Source organism: Salvelinus fontinalis, chromosome 18 (genome assembly GCF_029448725.1).
Source record: "Salvelinus fontinalis isolate EN_2023a chromosome 18, ASM2944872v1, whole genome shotgun sequence".
NCBI classification, from domain to species: domain Eukaryota; kingdom Metazoa; phylum Chordata; class Actinopteri; order Salmoniformes; family Salmonidae; genus Salvelinus; species Salvelinus fontinalis.
In genome coordinates, this window is record NC_074682.1 from 29,843,823 (window position 1) to 29,861,191 (window position 17,369).

The following is a 17,369-nucleotide window of genomic DNA, read 5'->3' on the forward strand; positions in this document are numbered from 1 at the left end:
CAGAGCTCTCTGTTTGATGTCACACCCTTCTGCCTATAGCTCTCGACGTCTTCTCCCACCAGACAGGTGCTTATGGGAAGCCATCACCTGCTCAGCTATGTGGGATGAGAAGAAGTGTATAGGAAGCAGGCTGCTGGTCCAGGAAATCAAAGCACACAGTGGAACCAGAACATACTGCTTTAACAGAAAAAAGTACTTCCTCTCTAACTATAAAGAAGTGACTCAGCGCTCCTCTAGGAAATGTAGGGCAGAACATTTGATGCATGTTTGGTGTAATACATGAGCAAAGAAAAAATAAAGTTGAGGACTCATCTCTGCTTGCCGGTTTGGCTCATTAGCTATCATCCCCTCGTAAATCCACATTCAAGGAAAACTTAGGGTGACACTTTACTTGAAACCAAGTGTCATAACACATTTATGACACAGTCATAACCATGTCATAATATGTCATACCAGCTGACATGACTTGTCATGAACTGTCATAATATGGTCATAACATTGTCATGACACATATATTCAGACCTGTTGTGACATATATTGCGTTATGTTATGGCTGGTTATGACACCTACACTACCATTCCAAAGTTTGGGGTCACTTAGAAATGTCCTTGTTTTGAAAGAAAAGCATAGTTTTGTCCATTAAAATAACATCAAATTGATCAGAAATACAGTGTAGACATTGTTAATGTTGTAAATGACTATTGTAGCTGGAAACGACTGAGTTTTTAAATGGAATATCTACATAGACGTACAGAGGCCCATTATCAGCAACCATCACTCCTGTGTTCCAATGGCTTTTTTCTTTGAAACTCTGCCTAGAAGGCCAGCATCCTGGAATTGCCTCTTCACTGTTGACATTGAGACTGGTGTTTGCGGGTACTATTTAATGAAGCTGCCAGTTGAGGACATGTGAGGTATCTGTTTCTCAAATTAGACACTCTAATGTACTTGTCCTCTTGCTCAGTTGTGCACCGGGGCCTCCTACTCCCACTCTTTCTATTCTGGTTAGAGCCAGTTTGCGCTGTTCTGTGAAGGGAGTAGTACACAGCACTGTACAAGATCTTCAGTTTCTTGGCAATTTCTCGCAAGGAATAGCCTTCATTTCTCAGAACAAGAATAGACTGACAAGTTTCAGAATGAAGCACTTTGTTTCTGGCCATTTTGAGCCTGTAATCAAACCTACAAATGTTGATGCTCCAGATCCTCAACTAGTCTTAAGAAGGCCAGTTTTATTGGTTCTTTAATCAGGACAACAGCTTTCAGCTGTGATGACATAATTGCAAAAGGGTTTTCTAATGATCAATTAGCCTTTTAAAATGATAAACTTGGATTAACTAACACAACCTGCCATTGGAACATAAGAGGGATGGTTGCTGATAATGGGCCTCTGTACGCCTATGTAGATATTCCATAAAAAATCTGCAGTTTCCAGCTACAATAGTCATTTATAACATTAACAATGTTTACACTGTATTTCTGATCAATTTGATGTTATTTTAATAGCCCAAAAATGTGCTTTTCCTTCAAAAACAAGGCCCTTTCTAAGTGACCCCAAACTTTTGAACGGTAGAGTACATAAGCTTGTCAAAACTCACAACACGTACCACACAAGGCAAAACATTCCATGACACCATAAACTACTTATCAACAGTATGTTTATGTTATATAACTTTTCCTGAAATAGACCATATTAAATTGTAATTGTAATTGTGCATGCATTGATGTCAGACATGCATCTACCCCAATGCTTTGTTGCTGATAACTGGGATGAATGCAGGAGCAGATTTCAGGAGCAGGACAAGACACCCTCATTTTGACTGATTACTGACATAAGGGCATGTTTTGTCACTCTTATGTAGGTGTCATAACCAGCCATAAAATAATGCAATATATATCATAACAGGTGTAAATATATGTGTCATGACAATGTTATGACCATATTATGACAGGTTATGACAAGTTAAATCAGCTGTTATGACATCTTATGACATGGTTGTGATTGTGTCATAACGTGTTATGATGCTGGGTGTCAAGTAAAGTGTTACCCTACCCGTCTTCAATTAGTCAGCACCTCACTTTAAAGGGTGTGCTGTTTTTCTGTACTTTTTCATTGATGTAATACATGTCCTAACCATAAGAGGTCAGCATTACTGTGTTTATGTGAGTGAGTTTCAGGTCCCTTGAATAAAAGCTGTTAGGCCCCTCAGGGTATTGTAGCCCATTGCAGCTGGGTGAGATTGAAAACTTCTGATTCGAACTCTCTAGGCCAGTTTTGTGGAACCCAGATTAATTAAGACTACTCCTGGAATCTGAAGCATTTTGGTTATACTTTATTTGACAGTGTCACTGTGACATGAACATGAAGGTTTACAACGCTTTCATTCATTTACTCCATTGAAAGTGCTTTTTAGTCCAGGAATAGGTTTACCGTAATGTGTCCCTAAAAGAGTCTTCCTCACTAAACCACTTCCTGGCAGCAGACTCTGATCTCATAGTTCGAGACACAAATAAGGTTGGGCTGTTGTGCTGACGGTATTTAAGCCCTAAGGCCAAGCTTTACAGGATTCCTGGAGTGAACGAGACACTTACAGTTACTGTTGTAAAACGTGTTATTTCCAGGACTCATGCTGGATTAGCTGGTATGTTTTGGCATTTAATAGAAGTATATAGAACTTGGCAAAAGATCATAGCTATGGCACAACAATAGAGAAGAAAGAATCTACGTCAAATGTCGAGAAACAAAGGGTGATCAGTTTATTTTCGCTGGCGTGTCATGAGGAGAGAAGTCTTGAGGGACGTCATCTAATTCACTCAGTATGTGGATAGGTGTGAGTTTATGCTTATGTGAATAGGTGTGGGTGGAGGTTTACATTTTAAAACTTCTGGAAATGATCTGTTTCTCCTTTCCTTGTGCTGTAGTTTCACCTTTTAGACTACCCATCACAAGGATCCAGGTAAGCAGGGATGGCCAAGACAGCTTGTGGAGAAGCTGTCTATTTCTGCAGTCATTTTGACCTGTGAAACTACACTCTTTTTAGGACAATGAACGGTGCGGTATGAATGTGAAATATTTCTACATATGAGACACATATGCATCCTCAGCAAGGACTCATTCTTCCTTCCTTTGTTTTTCAGATGTAGACGGAACCTCTCATGACTGCATACATGTGTTCTTCTCTTTTTGGGACCAATTATTTTAGTTTTTGTTGTCATTTTAGGAGGGAGGGGAGTAGTAGTTCATATTCACCTGTGAGCTTCCACTCAAAAATAAAAAACATAGAAACATGTTTTACATAGATACAAAGTATTGATCATTGTGATAAAACATAATAATAGATGTAGTATGTAATGTTAAAAAAACAAAAAGAAGTGAGACTCCACCCCCAACTCCCATCTCATTCCCACAATCCCACATGTCTCCATCCATTTTGCCTGTGCTTAGCTCCATTTCTTTCATTTTTAGCCTGAGAAACTCCCCAGTCCTTAACGATTACAGTCCCTTCGGAAAGTATTCAGACCTCTTGACTTTTTACACATTTTGTTAGGTTACAGACTTATTCTAAAATCTTTTGAATACAAAAATTCAACCTACACACAATACCCCATAATGAGAAAGCAAAAATGTTTTTTAGAAATGTCTGCTAATTTATAAACAAAAAACAATGGAAATATCACATTTACATATGTATTCAGACCCTTTACTCAGCCATTATTGAAGCACCTTTGGCAGAGATTACAGCCTCGAGTCTTCTTGGGTATGACGCTAAAGCTTGGCACACCTATATTTGAGGAGTTTCTCCGATTCTTCTCTGCTGATCCTCCCAAGCTCTGTCAGGTTGGATGGGGAGCGTCACTGCACAGCTATTTTCAGGTCTCTCTAGAGATGTTAAATTGGGTTAAAGTCCGGGATTTGGCTGGGCCACTGTAGGACATTCAGAGACTTGTCCCGAAGCCACTCCTGCGTTGTCTTGACTGTGTGCTTATGGTTGTTGTCCTGTTGGAAGGTGAACCTTCACCCCAGTCTGAGGTCCTGACCTTTCTGGTGCAGGTTTTCATCAACGATCTCTCTGTACTTTGCTCCGTTCATCTTTCCCTCGATCCTGACTAGTCTCCCAGTCCCTGCCACGGAAAAACATTCAGAAGCATGATGCTGCCACCACCATGGTTCACCGTAGGGATGGTGCCAGGTTTCCTCCAGACGTGACACTTGGCATTCAGGCCAAAGAGTTCAATCTTGGTTTCATCATACCAGAGTATCTTGTTTCTCAATAACTGAGACTCCTTTAGGTGCCTTTTGGCAAACTCTAAGCGGGATATCATGTGCCTTTTACTGAGGAGTGGCTTCCGTCTGGCCCCTCTACCATAAAGGCCTGATTTGTGGAGTGCATCAGAGATGATTGTCCTTCTGGAAGGTTCTCCCATCTCCACAGAGAATCTCTGGAGCTCTGTCAGAGTGACCATCGGGTTCTTGGTCACCTCCCTGACCAAGGCCCTTCTTCCCGATTGATCAGTTTGGCTGGGCAGCCAGCTCTAGGAACAGCCTTGGTGGTTCCAAACTTCTTCCATTTAAGAATGCGTTTGAATATATTTACGTTCATGCACTTCTAAAACAAATGTTTTTACTTTGTCCCAGAAGCATTTAACTGCAGGGCACTACCACATTTTAGGGGACACTGAACAGCCAAGAGATGGGTCCAACTGTCACGCCCTGATCTTAGATATCCTTATTTATTCTCTATGTTTGGTTAGGCCAGGGTGTGACTCGGGTGGGAGAATCTATCTTTTATATTTCTTTGTGTTTTTGGCTGAGTATGGTTCCCAATCAGAGGCAGCTGTCTATCGTTGTCTCTGATTGGGGATCATATATAGGTTGTCATTTTCCGTTTGAATTTTGTGGGGAGTTATTTTCTGTTTAGCTGTTTTGTTGCCTGACAGAACTGTGCGCTTTCGTTTTTTCTACTTTGTTATTTTGTTGCGGTGTTCAGTTTATTAAAAATTATGAACGCCTACCACGCTGCACCTTGGTCTCCTTCTTCATCCGATGACACACGTTACACCAATTTCATTGTAAAATGTTTCCTCCGTGTTAAATAGTCTGTGAACAAACTTAAAATGTATAACTTGATGGCTCGGTTTACAGGATGCCAAGGTCCTTATGGAGCAGGGTTGTTTCTTGGAGCATTGCTACAGTATATCAATACAGTTGTAACATTTGATAGGACAATTTAGGCCTTTCAAATTCCAAGACAGAATACCTAGTGTTGTCATTGTTTCTCAGAAATCAATGTTATATTAATGATATAATTGTTATCTTTAGTGTTGATAAGCCCATGGATGAGTAACAAAAAGCAGCACCCACTGGGACACTCACCAATTGGTCGTTCCTCACCCAGAAAACCATTCCAAAACATCTCTTTCTAAAAGACAACAAACTGACTCATTCTCCTGTGTGTGTGTGTGTGTATGCACATACATGTGTGTGTATGTTTATATATTCTGTACATACAGTATGGTTAGACAAACAGACAGGCGGATAAGGAGATAATAATTAACTTCACATGGCAAATTGTCTGTCTCTAACATGCAGCACAATATGCTCTCTCGCCGCCGGCTCTCTCCTCGCCGGCTCTCTCGACGCCGGCTCTCTCCTCGCCGGCTCTCTCCTCGCCGGCTCTCTCGCTGCCTCCCTATAACAGCAGCAGTCAGATTCTGGGTTTTCCAGACGATATAGCAAGAATTGGTTGCCAGGAACAGGGATGACAGTGATAACAGGTTCATGTTCGTGAGGAGGTAGTGGAGACTGTGCTTTCAGAGGGGAACAGTGAACACACTCAGAAGGATAGGAAAGATGTGGCTAGGAAAGGATACATGATTAGCCCAAGAGCACATTTTATTTATTTTATTTGTACAGAACTGCTTCATACAAAACAAAGGGATACAAATACTTTTATTGAAAGTACCTCAAAAACACAGATACACCAAGGACATTTTAAACTACATGGTAGTCACGTTTTTAACCTGTTTTTCATTCACCAAATGCCGTACCTGTGTATTGGCCCTTGTAAACCATTATTATGCTTCTTTCCTACCCCAGATGTAGTGTTACAGTACATTCATAATGTGCAAAGAGTAATCATACCCTAATTGTAACTACACTATATTTGTAGCATGTCAGTCAATGTACCTTTATTTTTCATCTGCCACTTGTTCCATTATTCTATGGTACTTATTTACCTTAATATTAGAAACACAACTTACAGACAAAACAACTCCTATCTTACTGGAACTGCAGATACATCCATGCACCAAAGACCTAGTTTTATAAATATTTGTTTTAACGCTTTAAAATCTTTCAGCTGTGAAATATTCCTGAAGTTGTCAAAGCCGTACAGTTAGCATTTTACTCAGGTTATCTGGCACCATTTCACCCATCTAAAATACTAATGTGTATGTGTGTGGTTGTGTGTGCGTTGTGTGGTTGTGTGTGTGTGTGCGTGTGATGTTGTGATGTCCAGGCCTGACTCTAGATGACAATGGACTTGAGGTGTCTGAAACACATGATGACATCCAGAGGGACAGGAGGGCTCAGGTGGTTCCCATCCAGACGCAGGTACCTGTTGGGTATCAATCAATCAATCAAACAAACTATCAATCAAACTATCAATCAATCAAACAAATTATCAATCAATCAAACTATCAATCAATCAATTAAACGATCAATCAATCAAACAAACTATCAATCCATCAATCAAACAAGCTATCAATCAATCAATCAAACTGTCAATCAATCAAACAATCTATCAATCAATCAAACTGTCAATCAATCAATCAATCAAACAATCTATCAATCAATCAAACTATCAATCAATCAATCAAACTGTCAATCAATCAAACAAACGATCAATCAATCAATCAAACTGTCAATCAATCAAACAAACTATCAATCAATCAATCAATCAAAGACACAAATCAATAAAGCAATCCATCTATCGTACCTATTGTGTTATGAATATTTATATTACCTGAGTCTGGGCATCAGAGCCTCATCAGTAAGACTCTCAGAGGACAGACTGAATGGACAAAGCTGGGTCCCGTTAATACCTGACACATGAACACACACACACACACACACACACACACACACACACACACACACACACACACACACACACACACACACACACACACACACACACACACACACACACACACACACACACACACACACACACACACACACGTTACTCAATGCTGTCGTGGTTATGTTACTAATGGTTGCATCTCCATTGCATGTTACTCATTCTCAATGCTGTTATAGTTGTGATGTGGTTGTGTTGTGGTCATGCTACAGACCTATTATGGCCTTATGTTAGGCTACTCACTCTCGATGCTGTTGTGGTTGAGGTGGAGTTGCTCCAGCTGGGGGTTGAACAGGGGGACGGAGGTGAGCTGGTTGTGGGCCAGGTGAAGGTCTAGCAGGGTGGAAACGTTGAACACAGACTTAGGTACTCCCTTATCACTTAGCTGGTTGAAGTTGAGCCTCACAAACGCCAGGTTGGAGAAGCCTTGGAAGTAGTCCCTGCATTGGGAAGACAAGTGGGTTACTGTAAATAGTGGGATGATGTAGTATTTTCCAAGTGCTTAGAGGATAGAGAGTTCAGCACAATGTCATTCTTGTGTGCTTTACTGGATCTCACACCAATGTTTCGGTCAATAGATAATGTGTGTGTGCGTACGTGTGTGTACCTGCATTGTGTGTGCATGCATGTGTGCTTACTTAGGGATGTCCTCGATGTTGTTCCTGTCCAGGAATAGTTGTGTGATGCCGTTGGGGATGTTAGCTGGCATCTTCTTCAGGATGTTGTGGGCCAAGTTCAGCTGAACCAGGTTCTTCATGTCTTTAAAAGTGTTCTTCCCCACGTCACTGTCACTCAACTAAACACAACAGAGAATACACAGGGAGAATTAACATTGAGTGAGCGTGAGAGTGAGTGCATTTGTGTGTGCGTGCAAGCATGTGTTTGTGCGAGTCCGTGTGCATACATGCCTGTGTGCATGCATTTGTATGTGTGTGTGTGCATGCAAACATGTGTGTGTATGTTTGTGCATTAGTGTGTGCGTGTGTACCTTGTTGTGGTGCAGGTCGAGCAGAGCGAGGTGCTCCATCTTGCCGAAGGCTCCAGAGGGGATCTTGGAGATCTGGTTGTGGCTGAGAATTAGCTGCTCCAACCCAGCTGGCAGGTCATCAGGAACCTCCTTCAGCTGGTTCCTCTCCATGTAGAGAAACAACAGACCAGGTACCTTCTCAAACACCTGGGACACAGAGAGACAGAACGAGAGATAGCGACATAGACAGAGAGACAGACAGAGATACAGAGACAGACAGTGAGAGAGAGAGAGAGAGAGAGAGAGACAGAGACAGAGAGAGCGAGAGACAGAGAGAGAGGGAGAGAGGGAGACAGAGACAGACAGAGAGAGAGAGAGGGACAGAGAGAGAGAGAGAGAGAGGGAGACAGAGAGAGAGACAGAGAGAGACAGAGAGAGAGAGAGAGAGACAGAGAGAGAGAGGGAGAGAGGGAGACAGAGAGACAGAGAGAGAAGGAGAGAGGGAGACAGAGAGAGAGAGACAGAGACAAATAGCGAAAGAAAAAAGAAAGATGGAATAATGAAAATCAGTGAATGCATGACTAAATAAATCAACTAAATAAATATATAGAAAAAAGCTCCCACCTGCTTGTCTACTTTTTTTATGCGATTGTTGGCCATGTTAACCCATCGCAGCTCTGTGGCGTTGTTGAAGGGTTCCGCTGTTACCACAGAGATGTAGTTGTTCTGCAGGTAAAGGTAGTGGACTCTCGACGGGATCACAGGGACCGTACGGAGGTTCCGGTTCTCACAATATAGGGCGTTGGGGAAGGAAGGAGGGGGGGCAGAAACACTCCCGGGGGCAGTCATGGAAAATGGAGGGGGGGCCAAGGATGGGAGGGGGGAAGTCTGTGGGCTCCTGGGGTTCCAGTTCATCAGGTGGCAGGCTAGGCTTGAAAGAGGGTCGCTTGGTGGCCTTAGGAGGCTTAGGAGGTTTTTTAGGTCTCGGTCTCTGGGAGAACACTGCCCCCATCAGGAGACAGAGCACCAGGGCAGAGTAGAGTCCCACACCTGCCTTCATTGTCCTGGATGGAGAGAGAAGGGGTGGAGGAAAGAGAGAGAGAGAGATTGAATTGAATTGAGAGAGAGACAGAGAGATGGAGAGAGAGAGAGCGAGAGAGAGAGACAGACACAGACAGACAGAGACAAGGCAAGAAGGGCCTTCTATGCCATCAAAAGAAACATACAATTTGACATCCCAATTAGGATCTGGCTTAAAATACTCCACTCAGTTATAGAACCCATTGTCTTCTATGGCGGTGTGCCCTGGGGTCCACTCACCAACCAAGAATTCACAAAATGGGAAAAACACCCAATTGAGACTCCGCATGCAGAATTCTGCAAAAATATCCTCAATGCATAACACAAATAATGCATGCAGATCAGAATTAGGACTATACCCGTTAATTTTCCAAATCCAGAAAGAACTGTTAAATTCCACAACCACCTGAAGGAAAGCGATGCCCAAACCTTCCATCACAAAGCCCTAACCTACAGAGAGATGAACCTAGAGAAGAGTCCCCTCAGCCAGCTGGTTATGTGGCTCTGTTAACAGACATAAAATTAGCCCCAACCAAAGTATGAATAAACTAAAAGAGAACTACTTGACACATTGGAAAGAATCAATCAAAAAAACGGAGAAAATTGGAACGCTACCTGGCCTTAAACAGAGAGTACACAGTGCAGAATACCTGACCACTGTGACTGACCCAAAACTAAGAAAAGCCTTGATTATGTACAGACTCAGTGAGCATAGCATTGCTATTGAGAGTGGCTGCCATAGGTAGACCAGGCTCTCAAGAGAAGACAAGATATGTGACCACTGTCCATAAAATTTGTTGAAGCCCGAGATGCACTTTCTAACCCCCTGTCAAATGTACGACCATATGAGACACATATTTCCCTCAAATTACACAAACCCACAAAGAATTCAAACACAAATCAATCCCAGCAGCAAAATGTGTGACAATCCCCCCCCCCCCCCCTCCCCTCCCATGGTACTCTCTTGAAACTTTTTGCTTGTGTAGTAATGTTTACTGTTAATGTTTGATTGTTTCTGTCTTTGTGTTGTTTAATCCCTTTGTTGGTTTTTGTCATTGTTGTTTTGGCAATGTCAACACGTTTCCCATGGCAATAAAGCCACTTTGAAATTAATTGAATTGACAGAGAGACAGAAACCGAGCGACAGAGAGACAGAGACTCAGAGACAGAGACCGAGCGGCAGAGAGACAGAGAGACAGAGAAACAGAGACCCAGAGACAGAGAGACAGAGACCCAGAGACAGAGAGACAGAGAGACAGAGACAGAGAGACAGAGAGACAGAGACAGAGAGACAGAGACCCAGAGACAGAGAGACAGAGACCCAGAGACAGAGAGACAGAGACCCAGAGACAGAGAGACAGAGAGACAGAGACCTAGAGACAGAGAGATAGAGAGATAGAGGCAGAGCGATAAAGAGATAGAGACAGAGCGACAGAGAGATAGAGACAGAGAGACAGAGAGATAGAGACCCAGAGATAGAGACAGAGACCCAGAGACAGAGACAGAGAGATAGAGACCTAGAGACAGAGAGATAGAGAGATAGAGACCTAGAGACAGAGAGATAGAGACAGAGAGACAGAGAGATAGAGACCTAGAGACAGAGAGACAGAGACAGAGAGACAGAGACAGAGAGACAGAGAGACAGAGAGACAGAGAGACAGAGAGATAGAGACCTAGAGACAGAGAGATAGAGACAGAGAGACAGAGAGACAGAGAGATAGAGACAGAGAGACAGAGACAGAGAGACAGAGAGATAGAGACCTAGAGACAGAGACAGAGAGATAGAGACCTAGAGACAGAGAGACAGAGACAGAGAGACAGAGACCTAGAGACAGAGAGATAGAGACAGAGAGACAGAGACCCAGAGACAGAGAGACAGAGACAGAGAGACAGAGACCTAGAGACAGAGAGATAGAGACAGAGAGACAGAGACCCAGAGACAGAGAGACAGAGACAGAGAGACAGAGACCTAGAGACAGAGAGATAGAGAAAGAGCGACAGAGATAGAGACAGAGAGACAGAGACCCAGAGACAGAGAGACAGAGACAGAGAGACAGAGAGACAGAGACCTAGAGACAGAGAGATAGAGACAGAGCGACAGAGATAGAGACAGAGAGACAGAGACCCAGAGATCGAGACAGAGAGATAGAGACCCAGAGATAGAGACAGAGACCCAGAGATAGAGACAGAGAGATAGAGACCCAGAGATAGAGATAGAGACAGAGAGATAGAGATCCAGAGATAGAGATAGAGACAGAGAGATAGAGATCCAGAGAGTTGTGGAGAGACAGATAGAGACCCAGAGATAGAGACAGAGAGATAGAGACCCAGAGAGAGAGATAGAGACCCAGAGATAGAGACAGACACCCAGAGACAGACACCCAGAGACAGAGACCCAGAGACAGAGAGACAGAGACAGAGAAACAGAGACCCAGAGATAGAAATAGAGACCCAGAGATAGAGACAGAGACATAGAGACCCAGAGATAGAGACAGAGACCCAGAGACAGGGAGTCCGAGACCCAGAGACAGAGAGATAGAGACAGAGAGACAGAGAGACCGAGACCCAGAGACAGAGAGATAGAGACAGAGAGACAGAGAGACCGAGACCCAGAGACAGAGAGATAGAGACAGAAAGACAGAGAGACCGAGACAGAGAGTGGGAGGGAGGAAAAGAGATTGTGGCAAAATGTTATGGGAAATGTGACATTTGGTAAAGAACCAGATATAAGCACCTTTTATATATGACCCTTTATTTGGTGTAACTTTGTTTCTAAATCGTTTATGATGCAGTTTAAATGGGAGTTATGATTGTGTTGTTTGTTAAACCTTAAAAGTGATCACAGTTTAAAGTGGATTACTTGCTAGCAGCCACTACAGTAAATGTTTTCCTCTAGCCTTTTGCAGGGTTTGGTAATCTGCTTATATAAAGGCTGAGTTGAGAGCAGTGACCTGTGCAGGCGAAGCACACAGACATGGTTCTCATTAATGACCGGGTGAAGCACTAGCTTTTCCTTTATAGCTGTTAAAGATAAGAGAGAGAGAGATAGATAGAGCGAGAGAGAGAGAGAGAGAGAGCGAGAGAGCGAGAGAGAGAGAGAGCGAGAGAGAGAGAGAGAGAGAGAGAGAGAGAGAGAGAGAGAGAGAGAGAGAGAGAGAGAGAGAGAGAGAGAGAGAGAGAGAGAGAAGGGTGAGTTTTAAGAGGGAGCTAAAAGATAAAGCCTCCATTGTGTGTTTTGGGGCTCTATTCAATCTGGATCGCTGCAGCATTACAGATTCCCGTGATAGAAATGTTAAGGTCATTTCAGATTGAGCCGACACGTGCAGCATTTACCGTGAATGCAGTCTACGGTAAAGCGGGAACATTGCCTTTCAATCACGCTGTAAAGCTGAACTTCTGAGATGCGTATTGAATAGAGAACTTGGTCCAGTGTGAGTGGATCCTAAAGAGGGAGAACAGAGGGACTGGAGTTCTGAGACGCCCAGCAGGGACCCTAAGTAGTCTATTCCTCCATCTCTCTCTGTCTTCCTCTCTTTTCTCTTGGTCTCTCTCACTCTCGCTCTCTGGCAATCTTACAACCTAGCATACAGGAGACCACATCAAACCAGTTGTTGGTCATTAGTTAGTAATTGACAGAGTTCCCAAGATACAACAAGTGACTACTCACAACAGTGAGTATCAGCATCTTACAACAGTGTGGGATTGACTGTGTTTTTCTGTGCTTTGTTTGTTGTGAGAAAGCCTTCTGTTGAGTCTGATAAATAGCTGAGAATCATTGCAAAACTATTCTCCTAGCCAGAGTCTGTCCAGGCCAGGATAAACAGTTCTAAACTTCCCTTCCTCCCAAACTAATCGTGTTCCTGGCAATGCCACTCAGCCCAGAGTGTGATTTCACTTTTCCTCTCTCAGTAGTCCAGAACTCCAACAGCTATAATCAGATGTTACGACTTCAGGACAGAGAGTTAGGGCTGTTGGTAGACACAAGAGAGAGATGACAGAGTTCTGCACATCTATACTACAGTCACAGCTATGTGTCTGTGACTTAGGGTTGTTAGTCATCAAGATATTAAAAATCCTACAATGTGATTTTCTGGATTTTTATTTCTCATTTTGTCTGTCATAGTTGAAGTGTACCTATGATGAAAATTACAGGCCTCTCTCATCTTTTTAAGTGGGAGAACTTGCACAATTGGTGGCTGACTAAATACTTTTTTGCCCCACTGTATATATATATATATATATATATATATATATATATATATATATATATATATATATATATATATATATATATATATATACTGTATATATATATATATATATATATATATATACTGTATATATATATATATATATATATATATATATATATATATACTGTATATATATATACTGTATATATATATATATATATATATATATATATATATATATATATATATATATATATATACAGTACCAGACAACATTTTGGACACACCTATTCATTCCACGGTTTTCCTTTATTTTTACTATTTTCTACATTGTAGAATAATAGTGACGACATCAACACGATGAAATAACACATATGGAATAATGTAGTAACCAAAAAAGTGTTAAACAAATCAAAATATGTTTTATATTTCAGATTCTTTAAAGTACCCACCCTTTGCCTTGATGACAGCTTTGAACACTCTTGGCTTTCTCTCAACCAGCTTCATGAGGTGGTCACCTGGCATGTATTTCAATTAACAGGTGTGCCCTGTTAAAAGTAAATTTGTGGAATTTAATGCGTTTGAGCCAATCGGTTGTATTGTGACAAGGTAGGGTTGGTATCCAGAAGATAGCCCTATTTGGTAAAATACCAAGTCCATATTATGGCAAGAACAGCTCAAATAAGCAAAGAGAAACGACTTTAAGACATTTAAGGTCAGTCAATCCGTAAACTTCAATAACTTTTAAAGTTTCTTCAAGTGCAGTCGCAAAAATCATCAAGAACTATGATGAAACTGGTTCTCACGAGGACTGCCACAAGAAAGGATGACCCAGAGTTACCTCTGCTGCAGAGGATAAGTTCATTTGAGTTACCAGATTTAGAAATTGGTATTAACTGCACCTCAGATTGCAGCCCAAATAAATGCTTCAGAGTTCAAGTAACAGACACATCTCAACAGCAACTGTTTAGAGGAGACTGCGTGAATCAGGTCTTCATGGTCAAACTGCTGCAAAGAAACCACTACTAAAGGACAGCAATAAGAAAACGAGACTTGCTTGGGTCAAGAAACACGGACAATGGACATTAGACCGGTGGAAATCTGTCCTTTGGTCTGATGAGTCCAAATTTGAGATTTTTGCTTCCAACCGCCGTGTCTTTGTGAGATGCAGAGTAGGTGAATGGATGATCTCCACATGTGTGGTTCCCAACGTGGAGCATCCTGCAGTAATACGCCTTCCCATCTGGTTTGCGCTTAGTAGGACTATCATTTGTTTTTTAAGAGGACAATGACCCAAAACACACCTACAGGCTGTGTAAGTGCTATTTGACCAAGAAGGAGAGTGATGGAGTGCTGCATCAGATGGCCTGGCCTCCACAATCACCCTACCTCCACAATCACCAGACCTCAACCCATTTGAGTGTATTTGGGAACTCCTTCAAGACTGTTGGAAAAGCATTTCAGGTGACTACCTCCTGAAGCTGGTTGAGAGAATACCAAGGGTGTGCAAAGCTGTCATCAAGGCAAAGGGTGGCTACTTTGAAGAATCTCTTTTTTGGTTACTACTTGATTCCATATGTGCTATTTCATAGTTTTGATGTCTTCACTATTATTCTACAATGTAGAAAATAGTAAAAATTAAGAAAAATCCTTGAATGAGTAGATGTGTTCAAACTTTTGACTGGTACTGTATATAAAGTATATAGATAGATAACACCAGTATAGATAAATAATACTCAGGGGTCAGCTCATCTGAGTAAGCGTTGCCCACTTGCTCCAAGATCATCCTGGAACGATGATAAGAATCATTCAACTTTATTCACTTTTCCATTGTTGATTAAATCTCCCGGAATATCTTTTCTGCTCCACTGGAGAAAAGGGTTGGTAACTCTATGAAGGGGAGCTATAAAGTCTAGGCAGAAATGTGACTGGTAACACGTCAACCTTACTGGTAGGTAAACCAACTAGAAGCACAAGCATTTCACTACACTCGCATTAACATCTGCTAACCATGTGTATGTGTGACAAATACAATTTGATTTGATTTGAACCAGGCTATACAGGCTATAGCTCCAGCCCAAGAACGCTTGGCTGTGAAACACCATTTGGAAAATACTGAGGCAGACAGAGGAGGGTCTGCAGACAAGCAAGGAAAATCATTGGACTGTCTGCACTGTTAAGCCTGGCAGGCAGATATATAGCCTGGCTGTCTAAACTCCTGGGTGACCCTCATTCTAAAGGAAATATCGCCAAATGTTAAATAAGAAACTTTGTTTTGGCAGAATGATATAGATATTTTATAACAGATAATGTTGTATGATCAACAATGATCCATTTTAGCAATGTTTCCCATGCAGCCAAAAATGTTGTCAATAATAAATTCAATTGACAGTTTTATTTCTGTGTAAAAACACAGAGATCCAATTCAACAGAACCAGTCCAGACCACAGCCCATTATGAACACATCTCTGGAATGAACATTCCTGAGATGTTTCTGGAAACTTCAGAAAGCTTCTCCTCTCTTTTCAAAGACATTGATCAACAAAAATCTGTATATAACAGTGACCTATCAATCTTAGCAGACAGACAGTCGTCTTGACAGACACCTGGACAGTTGTCAAGCCCTATCTGATTGAAAGCTTAGAGCTGTGGAGGGTAGCGTGATATAGCCAAACACAGCAAAGCAATGTTTTCCTAAATCTGACTGTGAAAAATAACTTCACTTTCAGTTCAGTCTTTTTGCCACCCAGTACTACCCTTCAAACAACTTGCAACAAGAAAGCAGCATGTTTAGCTGAACGAAATGGATAGGTGTGTCGCTATTTGTCTGAATGTCGCAGCAGCGTTCTAGAATCTGCTTTGTGAGAAAAATTTAGCAGAAGCAACAAATGCTCTGGTGCAAGCTCTCTCTTTGGGAGGAGAGGACAGTACCACTCTCATTCAGCATCTCTATAGAAACACACACTGTCAGGCTCTGTTCACGTCCGCCTCTCTGCCAAGACACGCACACACAAACACACACTCCTCGTCCCACATACACCTCACACACTGTAAGACACACACACTCTCTCCTGGTCTTGCTTTGTTTACATGCTGTTATCGAGCGTGTCACATCTAATAGCATCCCCCCTGGAAGAAAGAAACAACAAATATTGTCTTACCTGCCAATGGTACCTGCCCTCTTTTATCAAGTTGAGAGTTTTCTGTCTCTATGCTCTATGTCTCTCTTACCCTTACCTCTCTCTTCCTCTCCCTCCCTCTCTTCTTCTCAGTGGACAAGCCTCCTATTGGGTTGGTTCCCTGGTTATTTTTCCCTCTGAAAGTCATAGTGTTTCCCAATCTCCTCCCCTCTCCTCTCCTCTCCTCTCCTCTCCTCTCCTCTCCTCTCCTCTCCTCTCCTCTCCTCTCCTCTCCTCTTCTCTTCTCTTCTCTTCTCTTCTCTTCTCTTCTCTTCTCTTCTCTTCTCTTCTCTTCTCTTCTCCTCTCCTCTCCTCTCCTCTCCTCTCCTCTCCTCTCTTCTCCTCTCTTCTCCTCTCCTCTCCTCTCCTCTCCTCTCCTCTCCTCTCCCCTCCCCTCCCCTCCCCTCCCACTCTCTGGCCCCCCACAGCAGAGATCAACAATTAATCTCGGTCACACTTTACTACTTGTATAGTCCGGATATTCCATCTGTAGTTGCTCTACATATGGTCATACTATCCACAAATGATCTGTTGATAATCAAGGTTAGGTTTAGAAAAAGAGTTAGGTTAAGGGTTAAGGTTTGGGTTAGAGCTAGGGTTACTAGATAGTTTACAAACTAACTATCCTAAATAAAGTGTTACAATCTCCACTGTTGGAGGATGTTTTCTCACCATGCTCTGTGCGTGTGCATGTGTGTGTTTGTTAAGTCGTTTTTAATTTACAGTTGTAGTCGAAAGTTTACAGACACCTTAGCCAAAATACATTTAAACTCAGTTTTCCACAATTCCTGACATTTAATCCTAGTTAACA

General features: G+C 42.1%; 1 pseudogene; it reads right to left on the minus strand.

Annotated features, from left to right (window-relative positions):
- Window positions 1-5,867: 5,867 nt before the first annotated feature.
- On the minus strand, window positions 5,868-16,761 carry LOC129815261 (prolargin-like; annotated as a pseudogene).
- Window positions 16,762-17,369: the final 608 nt, after the last annotated feature.